The sequence below is a fragment of the Thermobia domestica genome, chromosome 17 (assembly GCF_964235325.1).
Source record: "Thermobia domestica chromosome 17, izTheDome1.hap1.1, whole genome shotgun sequence".
Lineage (NCBI taxonomy): Eukaryota > Metazoa > Arthropoda > Insecta > Zygentoma > Lepismatidae > Thermobia > Thermobia domestica.
In genome coordinates, this window is record NC_137470.1 from 132,499,759 (window position 1) to 132,522,200 (window position 22,442).

At 37.0% G+C, this 22,442-nt stretch overlaps 1 long non-coding RNA gene across 1 annotated transcript in view; it reads left to right on the forward strand.

Annotated features, from left to right (window-relative positions):
• The window catches only part of LOC145674181 (uncharacterized), a 93,629-nt gene that overhangs the window by 51,506 nt on the left and 19,681 nt on the right, over positions 1–22,442 (forward strand). The window lies entirely within an intron of this gene.

The window sequence follows — 22,442 nt, forward strand, 5'->3', positions numbered from 1 at the left end:
ACCCACGCACACGGTTTTTGTCCACCACAAAGTTCACTTGGCGGGAGCAGGGTTTGAACCCGGGACCCCATTCACCAGAGGTGAACGCTCTACCACTGAGCCACTGCGGCCCCCTATATATTATTATTATTATTATTATTATTATTATTATTATTATTATTATTATTATTATTATTATTATTATTATTATTATTATTATTATTATTATTATTATATTTTCCAGATGGTAGCTAATGAAGTTCCGATCGTACGTTAAGCTATAGGCTGACGAATCATATGGCCTCGCTGCTGAACGGGACGCTAGACGCAAATCCAATTTGATTCATTTTTTAAAAATATCTATTTATATATAAGCTTAATTTGACGACAAGAATATATTTATTAAATTCCGCACCATTTAATTGTCCGATCTACTAGTAATTCATATCTTAATGCTTTGAATATTTTCTTGAAAACTTTATTTCCGAAATATTATATCGCACATCCATGCGTGCTAGTTAGTTGTTGATCAACGTGTACACCCATGGTTTTAAGTAAGTTAAAAGTATTCGGAGTGATTTATCATGCACATTTTTGTTTCGATATCATCGCAATTCTCTGTGAAGTTGTAAACATCAACTTCCTGCCATTATTTTGCATATTATTTTCAAAATAAAGATCATTTCCTTTCTTTGTGTATGCATATGTATGGGTAGGTATGTCTGACGCTATAATAAAACATAAAACAACATCATTCTTCTCCTGAAGAATGTACATATTAGTCAAAGGCATATCTAGTTTACCTTGTTTACCACAACATTTATAACGGATGCCAATGTCTTCTTTATGAGAAACATCTTTATATTGCTTCCCGGGCAAACCCAAACATAGAGCAAATATAAATGACGCATAAAAACAAGAAATTCAAATCCTTTGACCCAAGAAGCGGGAAAATATGTTATATGTTTATTACCTATAACAACAAGTACTTAACGATACTGTTTAGGAAGAATAACAATATGGGTGTTTTCCCATGAGAGTACAAATGATTTAAGGACGCGAAAGAACACAACAGTGAAATACAACAGATTACGTCAGTAGTTCTCAACCTTTTATAAAGGTAACCAAGAAAGTTCTGTCGCTTTTTCCCCCACAAACTTCAAACATCGATATGGCAACTAAGACGTACCTGGAAGATCAAAAATATTCCACATAAGCATCGACGACCTTCTGGAAACGTTCTGGAGGGCCATGAATTCCGTCGCGGTAGAACTTGCTTGGCCGTGAAGCGAAGAAGATATCAAATGCATTTTGTACCTCTACTAGGGATTTGAACTGGCGTCCTCTAAAGTGATTATCCAAGGAATGGAACAGGTGATAATCGGATGATGCAATGTAAGGGAAGTATGGAGGATGCAATAGTGTTTCCCATCCAAAACGTACAATGGTGTCCCGGATCATCCTAGCCTAGTGGGGCTTAGTGTTGTCCTGTAACAAGAGGACCCCTTTGCGATTCAGATGTGCTGGTTCCAGAGTTTTGAGTTTTTGTTGAACACGGCTCAACTGCTGACAGCATACAGTTGCATTGATGTTCTTACCAGCTGGTAACAGTTCCCGATGCACGATGCCGCCAGCAGTCCACCAAACCAAACACTCAGCTGCAGTGCTGTTTTCTGCTGTTTTGGAACGGGTTCATGGGACCAATTATGGCAGTGCCATGGAGCTTCGTACAAGACTTACTTCTGATCACATGTCAACACCCTGTCCAGAAATGGCTCCTTCCTCAGACGAGACAACAAAGAAACACAGGTGTCTGCTTGCGTTGCCTTCCGGGCCGGAGTCAGATTACGTGGGACCCACCGACCCAACTTCCCAAGTTGATGGATGTGCTGCCGAATAGTTTCTCCACTCAGACTGAATTGTAGCCCCAGTTCCTTACATGTCTAGCCATTATTCGCCTCAAGTGTTTTTGTTACTGTCCTTAAACTTGTTAAACCACCGCTGCGCTGTCCACGTAATCACGACATCCTCTCCAAAGGCCTGGCATATCTTCTGCCCCACTGCAGCGGCGTTGGACCCCAATTTGAACTCGTAAAGCATACACGCCCTTATGACGCTCTATATAGGTCCCATGTTCACTATTTCTTTACGCAAGTTCACGGTGTAACTGAAAGGCCACAACCTGGCAGTATGTTGAATATACCCAAACCAACAACTGACTTTCGCCTTATTTCCGTTCGCATTCAACTCACGGTGTGAGGGCCAATGGAACACAGATCTCCAGAAAATGCGACAGAACTTTCTTGGTTTCCTTTATATTAATGATGACACAGTTTAATAAACGCTCATGATATTGTGATATATTTTATTATTTTTGAACGCTTATCTCGGGTGCGAGGGGTCCCTCGTTCGATCCCCGGCGAAATAAGTTTGTGATGGACAACATTTGTCCGTGGTTTTCTCTCGGGATACTCCTCTTTCCTCTCACAATCTCATTCGACTAATTCTTTCATCATCATTCACTTCCCTTAATCTAACAGGAATAATCATTGGACGTTAAATTCAAAAATGTTACCTGATTTACGTTTTGTTATTCTAATTAATAGTAATATAGATTGTATCTGTAATAGTGTATGACTAAGTTCCTCTAAAGTAGAGTTGATTTTAGTTTAGCGTCCCTTTCAGCAGCGAGGCTATATGATACGTGGACCTACTGATTAACGTGGAATCCGAACCACATGAGCTCCCACTGGGAATGGAACCCGGGTCTCCAAAGGCGCGTACGCTAACCGCTTAGCCACGAGAGAACTCTAAGTTCGTCTAAAGTATTGCCTCAATGCAGTATTGAGCATTGTTCTGGAGGCGTTAACGTTTATGGTCTGTGTCAAGACATACCGGTTGAGAATCACATCACTGCATTACGTAACCAACTAATAGGCATGTTGAGAATATATATATCGTGCATTGACTTATTTATGTATTTATTTTTTATAATGGTCGATTTTTTTTAAACGAGCATAACAGAATTTATACGGTTCGAACAGACATTTGTGTGTCTATCTGTTCTACGATACTTTCCGGTTTTTTTTTTTTTTTTTCGTTCTGTCGCGATGTAAATTCCACCTCCACGTAAAATGTGACTTGCGTTCATAAAGAATGGCACCAACTGAAGTTTTTTTTTTTTTTTTTTTTTTTTTGTAAAGTAGAAGCACCCGTTCTTAGCACAAACTGAATGTATGCAACCTTCAACCCAGTAGAGTAGTGTGGGTTGTCTAACTCCAAGTTCAACTTTATATTCTACACTTCTTGAACTTCCAGAAATTTGATCCCCGAATCTCCTCTTGAGTCGGAAACCGAGAAAACGGCTTCGTTTGCCATTAGTTCTGAAAATGAAATGAAATCTTTCAGTTTTACGTCCCATGGTTATGCCAGCTATACTAAAGGAGACATTGATAATGACAAATGAATTAAATTGTGAAATGAAGAAATTTTGACGAAATGGGAGAATCCCGAGGAAACCCTCAGACACGGTGTTTGTCCACCATAAGGTTCATTTGGCGTGAGCTGGGATCGAACCAAGGACCCCATGCACCAGAAGTGGCGATTAGTTCTAGTAAGGATGTCCATTTGGTAATTCTAAAATTCTTTTATACGAAAATCGATGATAGAAATACTTTATATGTTAGTAAGAATGATAATTATGAAACTAAATAAGATTCTTTGAAATTGGAGTGCTCATTGTGTCCTTGAACCTTCTATTTCCCTCTTCTTTTTTTTAATGATCAATTTTCTCTTGTCTCTGTTTTGAAGCGCTTGGAGGATAAAGGTGTTGTTACTATGTAACAAATTGAATATGACGGGATAATTTACTTTCGCAATTTTGTCCGTTTACATACCGTCTTCATCCTTTCAAAATATCTGCACCCAGACGAGGACTCACTAAATAATGTGTTACGTAGCGTGATTGACATATAACACGTGCATGAACCGCCAGAATGTAACGTTTCAAAAGAAAATGTAACATAACACCTTTATCCTCCAAGCGCTTCAATTTCTAAAATCTTTCTCCTTTCGCAAAAGAGTAATTATTTTCACCTGAGTTACGGTATTAAAAATCAAGATGACACTTGCAATTGTTTCTTCACTTAAATTTAAGTCTTGTGCTGAGTGGAACAACCATCACTTCTGATGCAATGAGTGATCCCTGGTTCAATCAGAACCTATGGAAGTTCCTTGTGGGCAATAGTGTTTACGGTTCAACGTTTTCCTGCCCCACTTTCTACTATCAAGGTATCAAATACTTCCAAACAATGATGATCCAATATTACAACCGGAAATAGTAGTTACATAACATCCGTTTCTAATAAAACAATGAGGCAAATAATGAACGTATTTTTCTAATGGTGCACTGAATTCGTATCAGAAGTTGGAGTGGGCAGGATGGATTAAGGGTTGAGATCTTACTTTTAGTGTGTGGACTCCGTGGTTCGATTCCTGACCAAGTAAGTTTGTGGTGTAGAACATCCTGTCCGTGGGTTTTCTTGGGGTACTCCTGTTTCCTCCAACATTTCATGCCACCAATTCTTCCATCATCACTTGCGTCTCCTTTAGCTTAAAGAGCATAATCCTGGGACGTTAAACTCAAAGATTTCATATCAAAAAGTCATTTCTCGCTTCCGTTCTTTCTCTGATAAATATGCATAAACATTCCAGAAGAGTTCTAGTGTTTACCACAATACGAGAGGAGACGAGAAATAAGGTTTAATGGTCTCGTCTCGTAAATTTTGTGAATGCCTCGCCTCAATTCTCAAGAAAGATTTACTCGTCTCGTCCCGAAATATTTCTCACCTTGTTTTCTAATTTTATGTAAAATATTTATTCCCTGTTTTTTTCTTAATTTCATCTAAAAATTTATCACAATCCTTCCCCGTCACGAATGGTCCACGAAGATGGTGAAATAGTAACATTTAAACCCAAGCGCGCAACCAGAAATTATTGTTGGGTGGGGTCTAAACTTTGGAGGAAGTTCAATAGTACAAGCCACTACATCTATTTAATATTTAACGGGTATTATCTTCCACCTTAAAATACAATAAGTAATTGTAACATACTTCCACCTATATTTACAGAACAGAAATATAAAAATAGATTCTTTTTACAAGAGAAACAAAAAATTAAATGAAATCTTTGAGTTTTACGTCCCACGGTTATGCCGGTTTGGCTAAAGGAGACGGTGATAATGAGTAATGAATGAAATGGTGGAATGAAGAAAGTGGGAGGAAACGGGGAACCCCGAGAAAACCCACGCACACGGTGTTTGTCCACCACCAAGTTCACTTGGCGGGGGCTGGGATCGAATCCGGGACCCCTAGCAGCAGAGGTGAACGCTCTACCACTGAGCCACCGCGGCCCCCATGTAATAGAAAGCGTACAGATGAAGTGTAAGATCAAATTTTGATGCTACATCAATCATTTCTCTGTTAAAGAAGTATTGTTTTATTGAGAAAGTGGACAAATATATGTTGATTAGGAAGTTTGGGGGCGCCCGCACCCGGTGGACGCCTCGTGGATGCGCCTCTGTTTAAACCACATTTATTATTGTATAATGACGTGCGTATCTTTACCGGTTCATATATGCTGTTCATTGTGTTCTTACAATCACTTTCTCTATAGCGTTTATATTATGAATCATGTGACACTAAAACCGTGTTTGAGACGTAAGACGTGGGTGAACAAGTGATGCCCTATTGACTAGAGAAATATCTAATCCTCTCTTGATTCTAGTTTGAAAAAAAAAAGTGAGAACTGTCACGTTTTTCATCTTACCTTAAATTTAATATCACACTTCTCATCTCGTAAAGAATACTAAAGATTTCCCGTATTTGTTGATTCGATTCAACTGATTTCAGTTCAACACTCCTTTTCAGCACGAAGGCTATATAAGGTGGAATATACAATTCAAAGTGGGATCCGAGCAACGACCCAGATTTGTATCCGAGGCAAATACCCACACTGGGGATCGAATCTAGGGCCACCAACACAGAGAGCACGCATGTTAGCCACTCAGCCACGAGTACATATGTCCAAAAATAATATTAACAAGTGAGCATGTTTCAAAGTGTGAAACTAAGATTTTCCAACCATGCGAATTCAATACTCAAACTTGTAAGTATTGGCTGCAATAGAGTAATAAGATCAAAGATCGATTCTGCTTCTCGAAAGCTGAACGCATATCGAAAACTCATTACTCGCTATCACTTCTCGGTTTTGTTCTATGTCGATAAAAGTTGAAACCTAAAATCCTTTATCTCAACCAGTTTCGGTTTGGATAGAGGGCTAAAGTAAGAGGTACAACCTATTCTTGGGACACTGAAGCGATTACAAAAACCAGCTGCTTGATATCTGTTCCCGTTCTTTCTTGGGCTATATCAGTACTAAAACCGGAAAAAATGGTAAATTTGAACCACTCCCGGTTTTTGTAGAGCGTTGTGGATAGTCATGCTATGTTGCCTTGCGAAACTGAATGGTTTAAAAAAAAAGCACACACTTCTTGCTATCTCTTACTGTTTTCGTTTTACTTTGATGAAAGTTCAAACCAGAAGTGGCAAATTTTAACCACTTCTCGTTTGAATAAAGGATTAACGGAGCGTATAGAACCTATTATTGGGACATTGAATCGATTGCTAAAACTATATTTTGGTAGCGTTTACCGCTTTTGCTCTACGGAAGTCGGTATTGAAACCGGAAGTAATAGTAAATCTGAACCACTTTCGGTTCCAGTACAGTATTGTGGATACTGATGATGTTTTTGGATCGTTTACAAAAAAAAAGTTTATATCTATCTGTTACCACTTTTGTTGTATGGCGATAAACGTTAGAAACCTGAAGTAACAGAAAATTTTAATCACTTTCAATATTGATGGAGTATTCGAGAGAGTTATGGTTAGTTGATGAGCTGAATCGGTTGCAGAGAACCGTTTTTCGCTATCGGTTACTTTTTGGTTCTATGGCGATAAACATTGAAACCGGAAATGGTTAATTTGAACCACTCACGGTTTGAATATATATTTAAAGAAGAAGATGAAACCTAGCCTAGACACGCTGAATCGATTGCGAAAACCCATCTCGAAATATCTTTTTTTTTGGTTTTGCTCTGAACGTGTTGACGGACAGACGGGAGGACATAACAGCTCTATAATAAGTGAGTGTGTTTCTTTTCACATTCAGAAACTATTATAAACAAGTAGTTTTCGTTCTACAGTGTGAAATTAGAACTTTCGAACTATTCCAATTCAATACTGAAACTTGAAGCAGGAGGTCACGGTGGCTCAGGGATAGAATGCCTACTTCTGGTCTGAGGGGTCCATGGCTCGATCTCCAACCAAGTAAGTTTGTGGTGGACAACATCGTGAGCGTGCGTTTTCTCGGGGTACTCCAGTTTCCTTCCACGGTCTCATTCCACCATTACTTCCATTATCATCCACTTGCCTAAATCATCCGTCTCCCTTAGCCTAAAGGGCATAATTGTAAGACGTTAAACTGAAAGATTTCATTTCATTTTATTTTCAACCTTTAAGTAGTGCATCTGTAAGTACTGGTTGCAATTTAATATAAATAAAATAAAAAAAAAGTTTATTTGTATATTTGTCTGTTTGTGTGCGGCCTGGGGACCAGACGAGTGGACTAAGAGTCACCAAATTTTGGTTACGGATAACTTGATCCAGGCCCCGGATCAAGACGAAGCGTTTTTTTTTTATTTTCGAATCAGGAGGGTCTCAGGGGGGAGGTGTTTACCGGGACCGGCCTGGGGACCAGACAAAGTTGACCGACTTTTACCAAATTTTGATCATGGATACCTTGGTCCAGGTCCGAGACCAAGGCGAAGCGTTTTTGTCAAAATTCGAAACAGAGGGGTCTCAGGGGGCGTTTACCGTGACATATTAGTAGAAAATGACCGATATTAGTGTCCAATTCATAGTTTTTGCGGTCGCTGAAATGAATTGTGATACTTCCACACGCGTTGGCATCCAAATACAACCCCAATGCGAAGAATGGGTATATTCAACTAGTATAGCAATAAGATCAAAGATAGAAAAGGTTGATCGGACGCTGAACCCATATCAAGAAACCATTATTCGCTAACCCTTACTATTTTATTTTTATGGCCTGGTTTGAAGAAAATCGTTTATTTCAATCACTTTTGATTTGAATAAAGAATAAGGAAGGAGATAGATTTTTTTTTTTTTTTTTTTTGAAAAATGAATCAATTGCAGAAACCGTTTCTTGATATATTTCATCATCTTTGCTCCACGGAAATTACAGTTCAAGCCAGAAATAATAGAATATTTTAATCACTTACCGTTTTGGTACAGTGCTGTAGATAATCACGATGCGTTGCCTTGAGACACTAAATCGTCTTCAAGAACCGCTTCTTCCTGTCTGTTACTATTCTTGTTCTATGTATGTAAACGTCGAACCAAGAAATGGCTAATTTGAACCACTTTCGGTTTCGTTAGAGAATTAACAGAACAGATGGAACATACTCTTTGGACGCTGAATTGATTGAAACTAAACACGCATTTTTATAACATTTACCGTGTATGTTGCACGAAAATCTGTATTGAAACCGAAAACAGTAAAAAATTTAAAGACATTCGGTTTAAATATAGTGTTATGAATAGTCATGATACATTGTGTGGAAACACTGAATCGTTTGAAAAAAAGCACCTCTTACTATCTGTTTCCATATTTGTTCTATGGTGATAAACATTGAAACATTTATTGAAACCGGATGTAATAGTAAATTTGTACCACTTCTGGCTCTGACAAAGTGTTGTGGATAGTTATTACATCTCTTGAAATGGTGAATGATTTGCAAGAAAACGCTTCTCGCTATATATTACCGTTTTCTGTTCTATGGTGATAAACTTTGAAACTGGAAATTGCTAATTTGACCCACTTCCGATTCGAATTGAAGGTTGATAAAGAAGATGAAACCTGTTCTTGAGACAGTGAATCAATTGAAAATAACAACATCTCTATATATTTTACCGTTTTCCCTCTGATACTTGTCTTGGTTCCGAGGGGGCTCAATGATAGAGCTTCACCTCTAATGCATGGGATTCCTGGTTCGATCGCTATAATGAAAATTATTAATAAATAACTAAATAACGAAGCGTAGCTTTTTCTTGTGCCGCAAAGATGATTTTGTAATCTGCTTTATTTATTTTTTTTATTCCAATCCTACCACTTTGGTTTCAATATTGATCACTATAAAGCAAAAACAATAAGAGATACCAGAAAATAGTTTTCTAATACGGATTCAGCGTTCAACGAACAAGATTCGTCTCAAACTTAATCACTGTATTGAAACCAAACGATTTCTGGTTTCAACATTAATCGCCATAATGGAAAATAACAGTAATAGGGAGCCAAAAGCAGGTATTTTTATGTGGCTTCAGTATCAGAAGTAGATATTTAATCCCAGACTTTTTTTTCCTCTGTAGCAACTACAAGTTGTATAAATCTATTATCACGTCCGCTACCATTGGGGCCATGATAGCTCAGTAGTAGAGAGTTAACTTCTAACGGATGTTCCTTAGTTCAATCCCAGTGATCGCTAAATGGGAAAGTGGTGGATAAATATCGTGTTAGTGAGACTTCTTGGGGTTCTCTTGTTTCGATGTTGTTAACTCAGATCGTGCCAAGAGAACTTTGTGGTGGACAAACACCGTGTGCGTAGGTTTCCTCGGGGTTCTCCCGTTTCCTTCCACATGCTTCATTCCACCATTTCATTCATTTCTCATCATCACCATCTGTTTTTGCCTAGCCAGCATAAGCGTCGGACGTAAAATTCAAAGATTTCATTTATTTTTATTTCTGACTAGCTGAACCTGCGCTCTCTACACAGCGCATCATTCGCATATGAGCATAAATATCCTTCTCATTCCTCACATCTGTATATGTCCCTTTACAGACAGAACTGAAAGACGTCTTGATTTTAAAAAAAATCGGCAAAGCATATCATAAAGGGGAGATTTTATCGATTATTTTTTTCTCAATATCTCTCACCGTTTCCAAGATTTGAGCTTACTTCCAGTTGGAGTTTCTAATTCATGCATGACCAGTGTTTTCTTTCTTCTTGCATGCAGTAGGGACGTAATAAGCAAATACATTACATACACAATTAATTTGTTCATTGGGCAAAACACTCCAAAAATAAAGATTCATGTTACACTGGAGAAATGGTTATCCCTCCTATTTCATTATTATTTGGCCATGAAACAAACGCCTTGCACATATGTATCCCCTATATACAACAGTGTGGTGTTGGAATGTATAATGAATATGATATGATGCTTTAATTTTTAATTTTAACGCTTCCAGTGCACCCTTAAAAATGAAATAAAGAAATAATGACCATGTTTTTTTAATATTCAATTAAAACTACGCAATCTACTCAAAATTTCCAATCGATCAGCGAAAACGTCATCTTTCTATAGCCTTTAGTTTCCGAGATCTCATTGTCGAAAGAATTGACCACAAACATATAAACGTCCACAACATTTAGTTTAAAAGAACTCGGAAGATGGAAGTACAATTCACGGTCATTGATTTTGGAGAAGTCTTATTAAAATACAAAGGCTTTGAACAATAATTTTAAAACATAAACTTTGTGAAAAAGATCTAGTTAAATTTATTTAAAATACACATACTCAAAATGTTTGTCTCTGTTAAACGTGAAATCACACATAAAAGTAAATAAAAGATTTGAAAGCCAAAGTTATAGGTTGAAGCTCAGTCGCTTTTAATTGGCCGAGCCCACCGCCTAATGTGTACATCTTTCAATACGCAGACGATACTGCCTTTTTATCGATTGGAAAAACAATCCTTCAGGTCAGTAGAAACCTACAAATAACCTTAAACAACTTTCTTACTTGGTGCAGTAAATTGAAATTAACTGTTAACACTGCGAAAACACAGGCTCTTGTGTTCCTCCCTTCAAAACGACCCAGTAAAGTACACAGAAATCCTGGTAATCTTCGTGTGTCAGTAGATGGTAATTTCCTTAGACTAGCAGTTTCTGCAACACACTTAGGAGTGGTATTTGATTCGAAACTCTCGTGGAAACTTCATTTCCAAAACCTGGTGTTACAAGCAAAACGCAGGTTAAATCTCCTCCGTCGTCTCACTGGCACAACTTGAGGGCTAAATGCAAAGTTAATACTCAACACCTATAAAGCATTCTTACGGCCTATATTAACATTCGGTCACATTACCTGGTGCCATGCCTGACCTACGCTATACGAAAAGCTTGCAATTCTGGAACGCCATGTCATTCGCCTTGCATATTGTATTAAATTACCATATCCAAATTACCTCACGTATGACACACATTGATTTTCCCAACATCATTGATCATCTCTCTACTCTTAGGGCATGATATATACGCTCTCGCATCACTACTTCTCATCCCTTATATCTCGATGCATTACGAGTTGATACCCTTACCGACACAACGTACAGATTTCTACACTTGCCACTCAACATCCTATCGTATTCAAACATCGAATCTGGGCGCAGCAGAAAGAGACACCTTTTCCATTTACATGATTCACGAACATTTACCTTACATTCTATCATCTTAGTACTTGTTTTTCATTCATAATTAATATTGGGCTTCCATCCTGTCTACATGAGTTTCGAGTCGCCCCGAGACAGAAGATATAACCCTCATGTGTTTAAACTAACTTACCCATTGTGATTGTGGCGTGAATGCACTTCATGTCACATATTCATATTCACATTATATTTATTTACAATTTTAAATATGTATTATTTTTCATATCCAGCACCTTAGTACCTTGAATGTATTTCCTGCACTTTCTCATTATTATTATATGATATATATATATATATATATACATACACACACACACACACACACACACACACATATATATATATATATATATATATATATATATATATATATATATATATATATATATATATATATATATATATATCATCAAGATTAATGCATTTTGTGTTTTGTATTTTGTGTTAAATATTACTCTACTCATAGTCGCACTTAGATCAACTGCAATCCTTTAAATTCAATTAACATATCTTAACATCTGTGTGTGCCAAAGAGCTCTCTAATGGCTAGGAGTGAAACATCTCTTCCAAAAATGGATGCTCTAAAAAATGATGAATAAATATATCTATTGTATACCTTTACTTCCACACCTAAAAAAAAAAAAAAAAAAAAAAAAAGCTTTTAATTGCTATTGTAGCATTTTAATACATAGATACCTGTCGACACTCAGACGGATAATGTAGTTTTATAAGACTTCCGGAACTTATTCATAGGATATTTTTGCAAGTCTAAAACTATTATGAATTCGATACTGAATCGGAAGGTAGTAGATATCTAACTTTCGAATAGAATAGAACAATATAGTTAGAGGTGAAACCTGTTTTCCTATGCTGCATCCATTTCTAAAACATGTTTTCGTTATCTCTTATAACTACTAACTATATAGGAATCTAAATTGAAATGACAAGTTCTGACTTGATATCCAGTATTCAGATCAAAAAACCGTTTATCGCCTTCTGTCACTGTCCTTGGAGTATTGGAATCGGAATCGACATTGGAAAGGAAAACATTCTTAAATGAGTTCGTTCTGGCTTACTTCCGACGTTGATGAGATATATGAAAATGATAGGATGAAAAACATGGAAACAGGAGAACCCCGAGAAACCGCACTAACACGATATTTATCCACCACTTTCCTACATAGCGCGTGCTGGGATCGAACTAGGGAATATCCAGCAGAAGTTAACTCTCTACTACTGAGCAACCCCAGCCCCAATGGGACCAGAAGTGATAATAGATTTATACCACTTGTATTTGCAACAGAGAAAAAAGTCTGGCATGAAACTGTACTCTCAAGTACTTGTCATACTGATGCCACATAAAAATACTTACTTCTGGCTCCCTACTATTGTTATTTTCCACTATGGTGATTATATTGAAACAAGAAACCATTTGCTTTGAATACAGTGATTAAGTTTGCGACAAATCTTGTTAGTTGAACACTGAATCCGTATTAGAAAACTATTTTGTGGTATCTCTTTCTGTTTTCCCCTTATGGAGATCAATATTGAAACCGGAAATAGAAGGATTGCAATAAAGAAATAAAGCAGATTACAAAATCATCTTTGCGGTACCATAAAATAAACTGCTCTTCGTTATTTATTAATAATTGTCATTATAGCGATAAGTGGTGAAATCGGTTTGGTAGATTCTCACCACTTTCAGTTTGAATATATTATTAAATATTGAGATAAAATTTTCTCTTTGGAAGCGGAATCCACATAAAAAGGAGATTTCTTGCTATCCCTTACCGTTTTTTTTCTACGGAGATTGTTATTGGAAACGAAAATCTTGTTGAATTTCCATCACCTCCGTTTTTAATAGAGATAGATACTGATGGAACATATATATATATATATATATATATATATATATATATATATATATATATATATATATATATATATATATATATATATGTGTGTGTGTGTGTGTGTGTGTGTGTGTGTGTGTTCTTGGGACGGTGAATCGATTAAAGATAATTGTTTCTCATTATCCTCGTATTATAGTTTTGCTATATGCTAATTTCCACAACCTCCTGTCTGAATAGAGGGTTAGAAAAGGAGACAGAACCTATTTATCGAATGTTGAATCGATTTAAAAAATACTTGTCACTATCTCTTAAATTTTTACTCTGATACATATCAAGAAACAGACAGATGGACGAACATAGCCCTTCTATAAAAGTTGTCATATACAGGGTGTTTCAAAACAACACCGACAATGTTTGGGAGGTGATTCCTAACACCAAGAAAAGACGAAAAGTATAGACCAACCTGGGTGCACAAATGTTTCCTTTCGGAGTTATAGGCTGCTGAAAACATGAAAAAATGAAATTTAAAGATCCATAGCTCCAAAACTATGAGACCTACCGTCATTGGGTCAAGACTTCACTTAGGAACTAGTATGCCTTATCCAAATATCCATGTTTCAGAATCCTAAGGTGCTCACGCAACGATTTTTATAGTAGTAGTTTGAGAGTACTTCAAATTATATGCCCTTACCCAAACTCCCTCTATAAATTTGTTTACGTGGGTATCTTATGATTCTGAAACATGGATATTTGGGTAAAGCATATACTAGTTCTTAATTGAAATCTTGACCCGACTACGGTAGGTCCCATAGTTTTGTACCTATGGACATTTAAACTTCGTTTTTATTTTTATGGTTTCGGCAGTCTACAGCTCCGAAAGGAAGCATTTGTGCACTCAGGTTGGTCTACACTTTTGTCTTATTTTAGTGTTAGGAATCACCTCCCAAATGTTGTCGGTGTTGGTTTGATACACTCTGTATACTATACGTATAACTTAGCTTGAATGTCTAATATGAAATAAACTCCGGTAGAGACAGTAAAGAGAATCATGGGTTATAGAATATGGATTGCCACTTTTCTAAATATACTTTTATTACAGACAACGAACTTTTTTTTTGCAGGTATTCAGGTTTCGCAAACGATAGGGAACATTATACATTTTAAAGGGGATATATATTTGCATTGACTTTCGCGGTACTCCTCGAATTTATTTGAACTGTTTGATTTTCTCGAATTACTAGAAATTACAACAACCTCATTTTGGGAATAAATTCGCCCGGTTGTTTATTTTCTCTTCCTAAGAATGACATGATCGGGGAAACATCAAACTATAAAATCTGTGGGTGCATGCAAGAACCTGGTATGTTACAATTAAAACATTTTGAAATAAATAGCTGCAAAGTTTTCGGGCTATAATAAATACATTTACTGTTTTGATCATTACATTTTGGTTTCAGTATTTTATAAATGATCATAACATAATATCCAGAAATCGCTGTCTGGTTATATGCGGAAATATTACGTACATAATTGTTGGAAAGGAAAATGGCATTTCGACAGACAGTTCTTAGCGTGCATGAACTACATGATGGTGACACTAGTCTCGATTGTCACCAGTTTCTTCCTCTGCTAACGTTTCTATTTCGCTTTCTACGTCTGAATTTCTTTCGCAGGCCCGTATCCAGGAGGGTCAAGGGGGCCCCGAAATTTTTGCTGCCCCCCTAAAATTTTCACGGTAGGCTTTCAAATGAATTATAATATGGTGATGAACTATAATAGGATTGGATCGGGCCCCCCTACTCTCAGCCGGGCCCCCCTAAATTTTTGGGCTGGCTACCGGCCTGCTCAATTTCTTTGGCGCTGGAGTAACACTCTGAATATACCTGCCACGTTCAAATCGTTCTGAACCGGCTTCCTTTGCACTCAAGTAGAACATTTATCCTAACCGCTCATAAATAATCATAAACGGCACGAGCTATAGGACGGGCTGTTGCCATCACTAAATTTATACCAATACATATATATATTGCTAATGTATCGAATTGCAACATTGTTTTTTTCCCACCAGCTCATTCGAAAGATCATCCTCAACTAAAAGTACTTGTTGATTTTCTCTCTTATGTAACAAGGAAACATGTGACTTACTTTAATGGTGTTCAGCTTCCTTTTAAGCCGATGTGAAGATGATTTGGTTGCGCTTACTTTAAATTCGTAGTAGTCTCGCAATTCTGATGAAATATAAGTAAGAAGCTTTCGCAAATCCTTTACTTTCGCAGTAGACAAGTTTCTTCATCCGAAGAACAGAGCAAGCAATTCATAAAGATGTGGGTGCTGGCCACGCACGGCGATGTTGATTGTTTGCCACTTATTTATATCGCAGAGTAAGCGGTATGGACAATAGTAGATTACTCCTTGGTACTTGTAAATTTGGAAGCTTTCTGTAACTGATTCGCCTTGAACACAGTCTTTGCAGAAGACTAATGATGAAATAACTGGAGCAAGGGAAAAGAGCATATTTCTCACCATTTCTGTTACTTGGAAAAGTTTGGCTCTTTTTGATTTTCTAATAATGTCGACCCACTGATGTGTAGTTTATACTGCTATTGTAGACCTCTCCTTCTTTTCAATAATTCCAAACTTCCTGTCACAATATAGGAAAGTACGACCAGGGAACGGAAAAAAATGTGTTTTACATCATTAAAAGTCCACTACAATGTCGTATGTATCAAGAATGGAAAGATTAGAATGCGGCGAGAACATATCAGGTTCTTGCACGCTACAAGCGTTAATTCCAATTCCTGATATGATGTACGCACCAGCTTTTGCTGGACTTGTAAACTTCCCACAACTCTGAATTTTTTACAGGAAGTCGAATGACCTCTGGAGCCTTCATGAATGTCGATAACTCACTTTTCACAGAAATGTCACATATCAGGTTCTTGCATGCACCCACAGAAATTTAGTTTTATAGCAATTCGCATTTACGTTCTTGGTGTTAGAAATATGTTCTATAGGATTTATTATGAGGGCAAATTTCATAAGCTGAACGAAACACCATAAGCAGAATGGAATACTGGCCTCAGCTTCGTCTTTAAACACAGAAACCAAAAATGTAATTACGTTTAAACAAAGACTTGGGATTTAGATAAACCAGAGTAAAAGTGTTACTTTAGGGAGATCTCGATAAAAGGGAGAGCCGTAGCAAGAAGCTCTTTCTAAAGCGCGGGATATAATTGACTTCATGTGGGTTAGACCAATAAATGAAGGCTGTGATGCGACGGTGCCACGTTATAAAGTAGATAACCACACGCATTACTGCGCGAGCAGATTATGGAAACATGTCGTTAATGTGCACAAAGACATGGCAACACGCAGTTCTCTCACTTACCAACAACGCTTAAAGAGAATTCGGAACGCCGCCTTCAAGTGCCACAAACGCTGTCTCTTAGCATATATAGTATATTTGTTTTGTTTGCTTGCTTTGGAGTTTTGGGTTCCTTGTCACAAATCGTAATATGAGATCTGAGTCACACGAGTTTCGACCGGGGACCCCATCCAGATCTTCGAAATCGAGGTAGTGTACGCTAATCTTACAGATAGCTACAATGAAGTTCATATTAGAGATTTTCTTTCCCCGAACATTTTAGATTAGAAATTAACATTTTGCTACCGAGGATAATTTCGTCTCAAGCTCGCTTAATTCAATGAAGTTTTCAGTTACCTCTATGCTTCAACTAGATGTACACAAATAAATTCAAGGAAGATTGCTACGACCACTAAGAAAGTTTAACTAACCAATTTATAAAACTTCTCTTCTTACTAGGGGAAGGAACGATGCAAAGATATAAGGATTATTTTCATTCTGCTTGATATGATTTACTGGTCAATATTAATAATCGTTTATATTTCTTACCTGCGACCACTTCTGTTTCATTTTTTTAACTTTTTATTTTACTTGAAATATAAATGATTCATTTTTTAATTGTTTTAAATCGTAGGGCATTAAGTTTTCATCTCTTGAAGGTTAAGTGCAATATTTCTACATAGCCATGACGTATTTCTTCCTTCGTATTTCCGAATGAAGCCTGTTGTTGGATCAAAAAAGCCACTATATTTCAATCAAATATTTTAGTAGGCGTTATAAAGTGGAGAACTACATATAGTGCAGCCAAACCCAAACTATCACTTAACTCAGTATGATGTGCTTATTCCGTAAAAAAATATGAAAACTCGATTTAGGGGCCGTTCCAAACTTTTGTGGCGCCTGATCCAAAAACTAATTATTGGCCAAGATCTTAATATTTTGATGCATTTTTGGTCATTCCTAAAATTCTTATTTTGTATTTTAAAATAGTAAAGCCTAAATGGACGAGTTTCCGTTATCTTAAGGAAACATGTTTAATCATTGTTTTCCTAACAAAAAAAAATGTTTTGATTTCCAAGAAATACGAGGCTATTTTTGAAACTTTCTTGCTTGACACTGAAATATTACGCTGCTAATAATAAGGGGATTAGGATTAGGATTTAGATTTCTGGGCTTTCGGCATCTATGGCCATGTTAGCTCATCATATATGAGGGATGAAATTCAACTGCGTTTGCACTTACCGAGGAAGACAAAGGAAGGAAGAGGCCTAAGACCTGTGCGTTATGTATCATCCCGGCACGTGCTTCGTCTGAATTGAGAAAACCCAGGAAAACCTCACTCAGGCTGGCTGGCCTGAAAAAAAATATTCTTTTCGAACGAGTGCCCCAGCTGGAATTGCGCTCAGGACGCTCGCACTAAAAACGAGAGCGTTAGCGACTACTGTACGCGGGGTCACACTAATAATAAGACGCTCATGACATATAATGCCATCTATTGAATAAACCATTTGTCATCTTCAACTCGCTAGTTGTGTCAGTTCGTTGGAAGCAGTCATTTGAATCAGTCGGTCTGACAAAGGTGAGTCGCGATATTCACAAACTTCATGACAATGATCCAATCTACACGGGTGTTGTTGTCAAGGATGTAGTTAAACAATGTGATATAAAAGATATTCAGCACTCAACCTACACCCCAGATTTAACTCCAAGCAATCTTAGAACTCAAGAAAGACCTTTGAGGAAGAAAATTTTTGGACAAGAATGGACTGAAACATGTTGTTACAAGCTGTTTTGCAGGGAAGATTTATGACTATTTTTACACTGGGATAAAGGTGTTAAAAGATTTGAGAAGTGCATTGAAGTGTAGAGTAATAATTAAGGCCCGGATTTTTATGTAGTACAAAGTACCGAAATATGTACATAAATATGTAACAAAAATCAGTGAAATATGTAAGAAATATGTTAAAAATATGAAAATATGTAAAAATATTTTCTCATGTTTATTTTGTGTCTGTGCTATTTTCTTAGCTAATAAATATACTGTAACATATTTACGTAATAAAAGCTTAAGCAGTAATAAAAGCTTTCCTACCACCAGATTGGCAACGAAACGTCCTAATCCGTCTGTAGTTTCATCCACCGCAAATCATATATGCGAATCACCAATTTCAGCTCGAATGTGTTTGATAGTATCTTCATAGCACGCATCGAAATAATTCTTGCGGATAGTAGATTCGTTTCTTGCAATATTTTTCCAAAAAGGACGAGAACTGTGGGACTTGCAATTTGTACCACGGTATGTCTGCTGCTATGAACGCATTGGCAAGGTCTTTGTAAAATTCACTGCTGTTTTCAGGTGCTGGTTTTGTTTGGGTTAAAAGTTTTTGCTTTGCGGCACGCTGTAACACCTTGTTTTTCATGTGAGTAGCCGTTTGCATATGCTGATCCAATTGTGACTTCATTGAACAGACCAATTTCTTATCGCATACTTAACAAAAAACAATTTTACGGTCTGTGGTATAAGCGTCATCCATAGCTATCCACGATTTCAATTTTGATGCTAAAGAGGAAGCCATCATTGAAAACAAGAAACTGACTCGGTCACGAGCGTGCACACTAACAAAGCGGTCGCGAAACTGAATACTTTTCCCCTTTGTTTGAAGGAAGAAGTGGCGGAGTAGCCATCGAGTCATACAAAAGCGATTTTTAATTCGATTTAAGAAACAAGTGATAAAGCCTAACCGCTCTAATCACCTCCCTCTCACCGCCACCTCCACCCCCACTATATATATATATATATATATATATATATATATATATATATATATATATATATATATATATATATATATATATATATATATATATATATATATATATATATATATAAAGATTTTCTTCTTTTTTTCAGGATTGAAAGCGATAACTGACGACATTTCCTTGCATATTGTAGAGTGTACGATTTGTTTTAACTCAGCTTTCCCGCAATGCAAATCGGTTGAACAAAGTGAGAGAAAAGATATAGACAATTAAATAAAGTACTTTTTGAGATATTGTTCCATATATAAGCCTATTTTTATTTGCGTATTATTTAAAGAAAATTAGCGAAAAGGAGCAAGGAAACTGAATTTATGTAAAAATATGTACAGTAGACGGAAAATATGTAACAGACTTCAAAATATGTAAAAATATGTAACGTGATTGTGGTTTATATGGCTCCTTACTTCGTAATTTGCAAACATTTCATATTTTCACCAGCGTACATACAAAGGAAAAAATATGTAAAAACATAAAAATCCGGGCCTTAGTAATAATGTTGAAAAATAAACGCATTATTTTCTTTATATCATTTCCCAGACTTGGTCAGGTCGGAAACGTTTGAAAACACCTTCGTATTGCGCGTGTTGTCTTTGAGTCTTCTCGATAGGGACTATTGTTTTGGATGAAACTGATCATAAGCAGGAAATGGATTTCCGGTTTTTTTTAAGCCTTTATTTGCTTTTGCGGAGTGTAGCATGTGGTTACTGTTTAGAGCACATTGAGAAATGAGAATAAGTAAATGGGTAAAGAGAAGTTTATCATACCTTTTTTTTTTTAAGCAGGAAACCCTTCTTGAAGTGGAAGGTTATTACTGAAATACCTTTTTCACCTAACGAAGAAACGTGAGATCACATCAATGACCATTTTTTTCATGTAAAACAGACCATACGCAACTTTCTCTTTTTCTGCAGAAAAAAGTGGCATCTAGTTATATATATTATATACATTGGTATACCTTTCGAGTCCTCGTCTGGAAACACAAATTGCACTATGTGAACAGTGGCGTCATTTAGAGGAGGAGGAGTTTGCAATTACTACTCCCCCATGAGCTTGAGGAATACATATACTTTAATCGATTGTCTACTATTATACTAGTACAAAACGTGAAAGTCTTCTGTCGATGGTGCTCTTGCCCCCTCAAGCGAAGTCTGAAATGACCCCTATGTGGCAACGTCGCAAATAAAGAACCATAGATTAGAAAAATGAAATGAAATCTTTGAGTTTTACGTCCCACGAATATGCTGGTTAGTCTAAAGGAGACGGTGATGATGAGTAATGAATGAAAATGGTGGAATGAAGAAAGTGGGAGGAAACGGGAGAACCCCGAGGAAACCCGCGCACACGGTGTTTGTCCACCACAAAGTTCACTTGGCGAGGGCTGGGATCGAACCCAGGACCCCAAGCACCAGAGGTGAACGCTCTACCACTGAGCCAACACGGCCCCACCATAGATTAGATCTACCAATCTATCAAATAGTGATATCGATTCTTTCCAGATGGCAGCTAAAGTCAATATTGATTGACACTAGCATTACTTATTAGTGTAGCAATCCATTTAACTGTTTGTTGTATTCGTAAAGTTGGCTCCAATTTGACCTGCGACGTTGCGACATTGTAAAATTTTGATTCCCCATAATGGCTGAAGTAGGCCCGGGGGGTATTCCATCATATAATATTTTCGCTTTATATATATTTATAAAGAGCTCGCAGGCTGCGTCAGTTCCGGATTTACACCATCTCTCCCCCCAAAACGCTCAAAACTCCAAAAGTACAGTTTTCCCCACTAAAACAGAAGTTAATATCGTTCTTGCGATAATTAAATAATATTCAGCATTTGTTAGTCATTGATACTTGACTCATAGGAATCTACTCTCTGTCACTCACTTCTGGTCAGTGACTACCTTTTAATTAAACAAAATTCCTTTTAATTTAATGAGTTTTGACTATACTGGAAATAAATATGACTATATTGAAGAGACTGTTCCGGATTTTTGTGTTAGTTTTTACATGCGTCTGGTTTTTAGTGTAGATTTTTATAGGGCATCCAGGTGTTTAGTCAGTAAGTTTGGAAGCCCAACATATACGTTAACACTTTCCATTCCTTCTGTCTCCTAGAAACGATTATAGCGTGTCTTCGGTACCGAAGTTTTATTGTGTACTTTAAAAAATAATAGAATGGTTAATGCGATTTTTTAACGTATTCTGCTTTAAAAACAATATAAACTAAAGAAAGGAATAAAATTAAGTTGTAAATAAACAAAAGGAGAAAGGGCAATCTAAAATCAGAGAATAAGTAATTACGAATTCATTGCATGATTTACATTAGTACTTGAACACTAACGTTATCAAATTGTTAATTTCTGCTAGTTTTAAAACACGGTGTTCCAGAATTATCTTTTCAACTTTAATTGTCTCTAATTCAGATATAAGGATAGAGAGAATGGTGCGGTTTGTGACATAATGTTCACACACATACCTAAAGATTTACTGGCTATTTAGAGAGTTCAATGTGAGCGCCATTTGTAACATGCAAGATATCTAAGCGATATTCAAGTTCCACCGCATCGGGCCCAGTGCGTATTTCGTAACGTCTAAAATGCTGCGCCAGTGCGAGCTTGCAGTTCCTTTCAGTCCTGCACTGGGGTCTTGTAGACCACATCCTTCACAAAGCCCAAAAGACAAAAATCTAGACACTGGGGGCCAGGCAATGGGTTCTCCTCAACCAACCCAACAACCTGAGGGTATGTTGTCCAAAGTATTCCTAATTATCGCGGTCCAGTGAGGAGGGGCACCGTCCTGTTGCA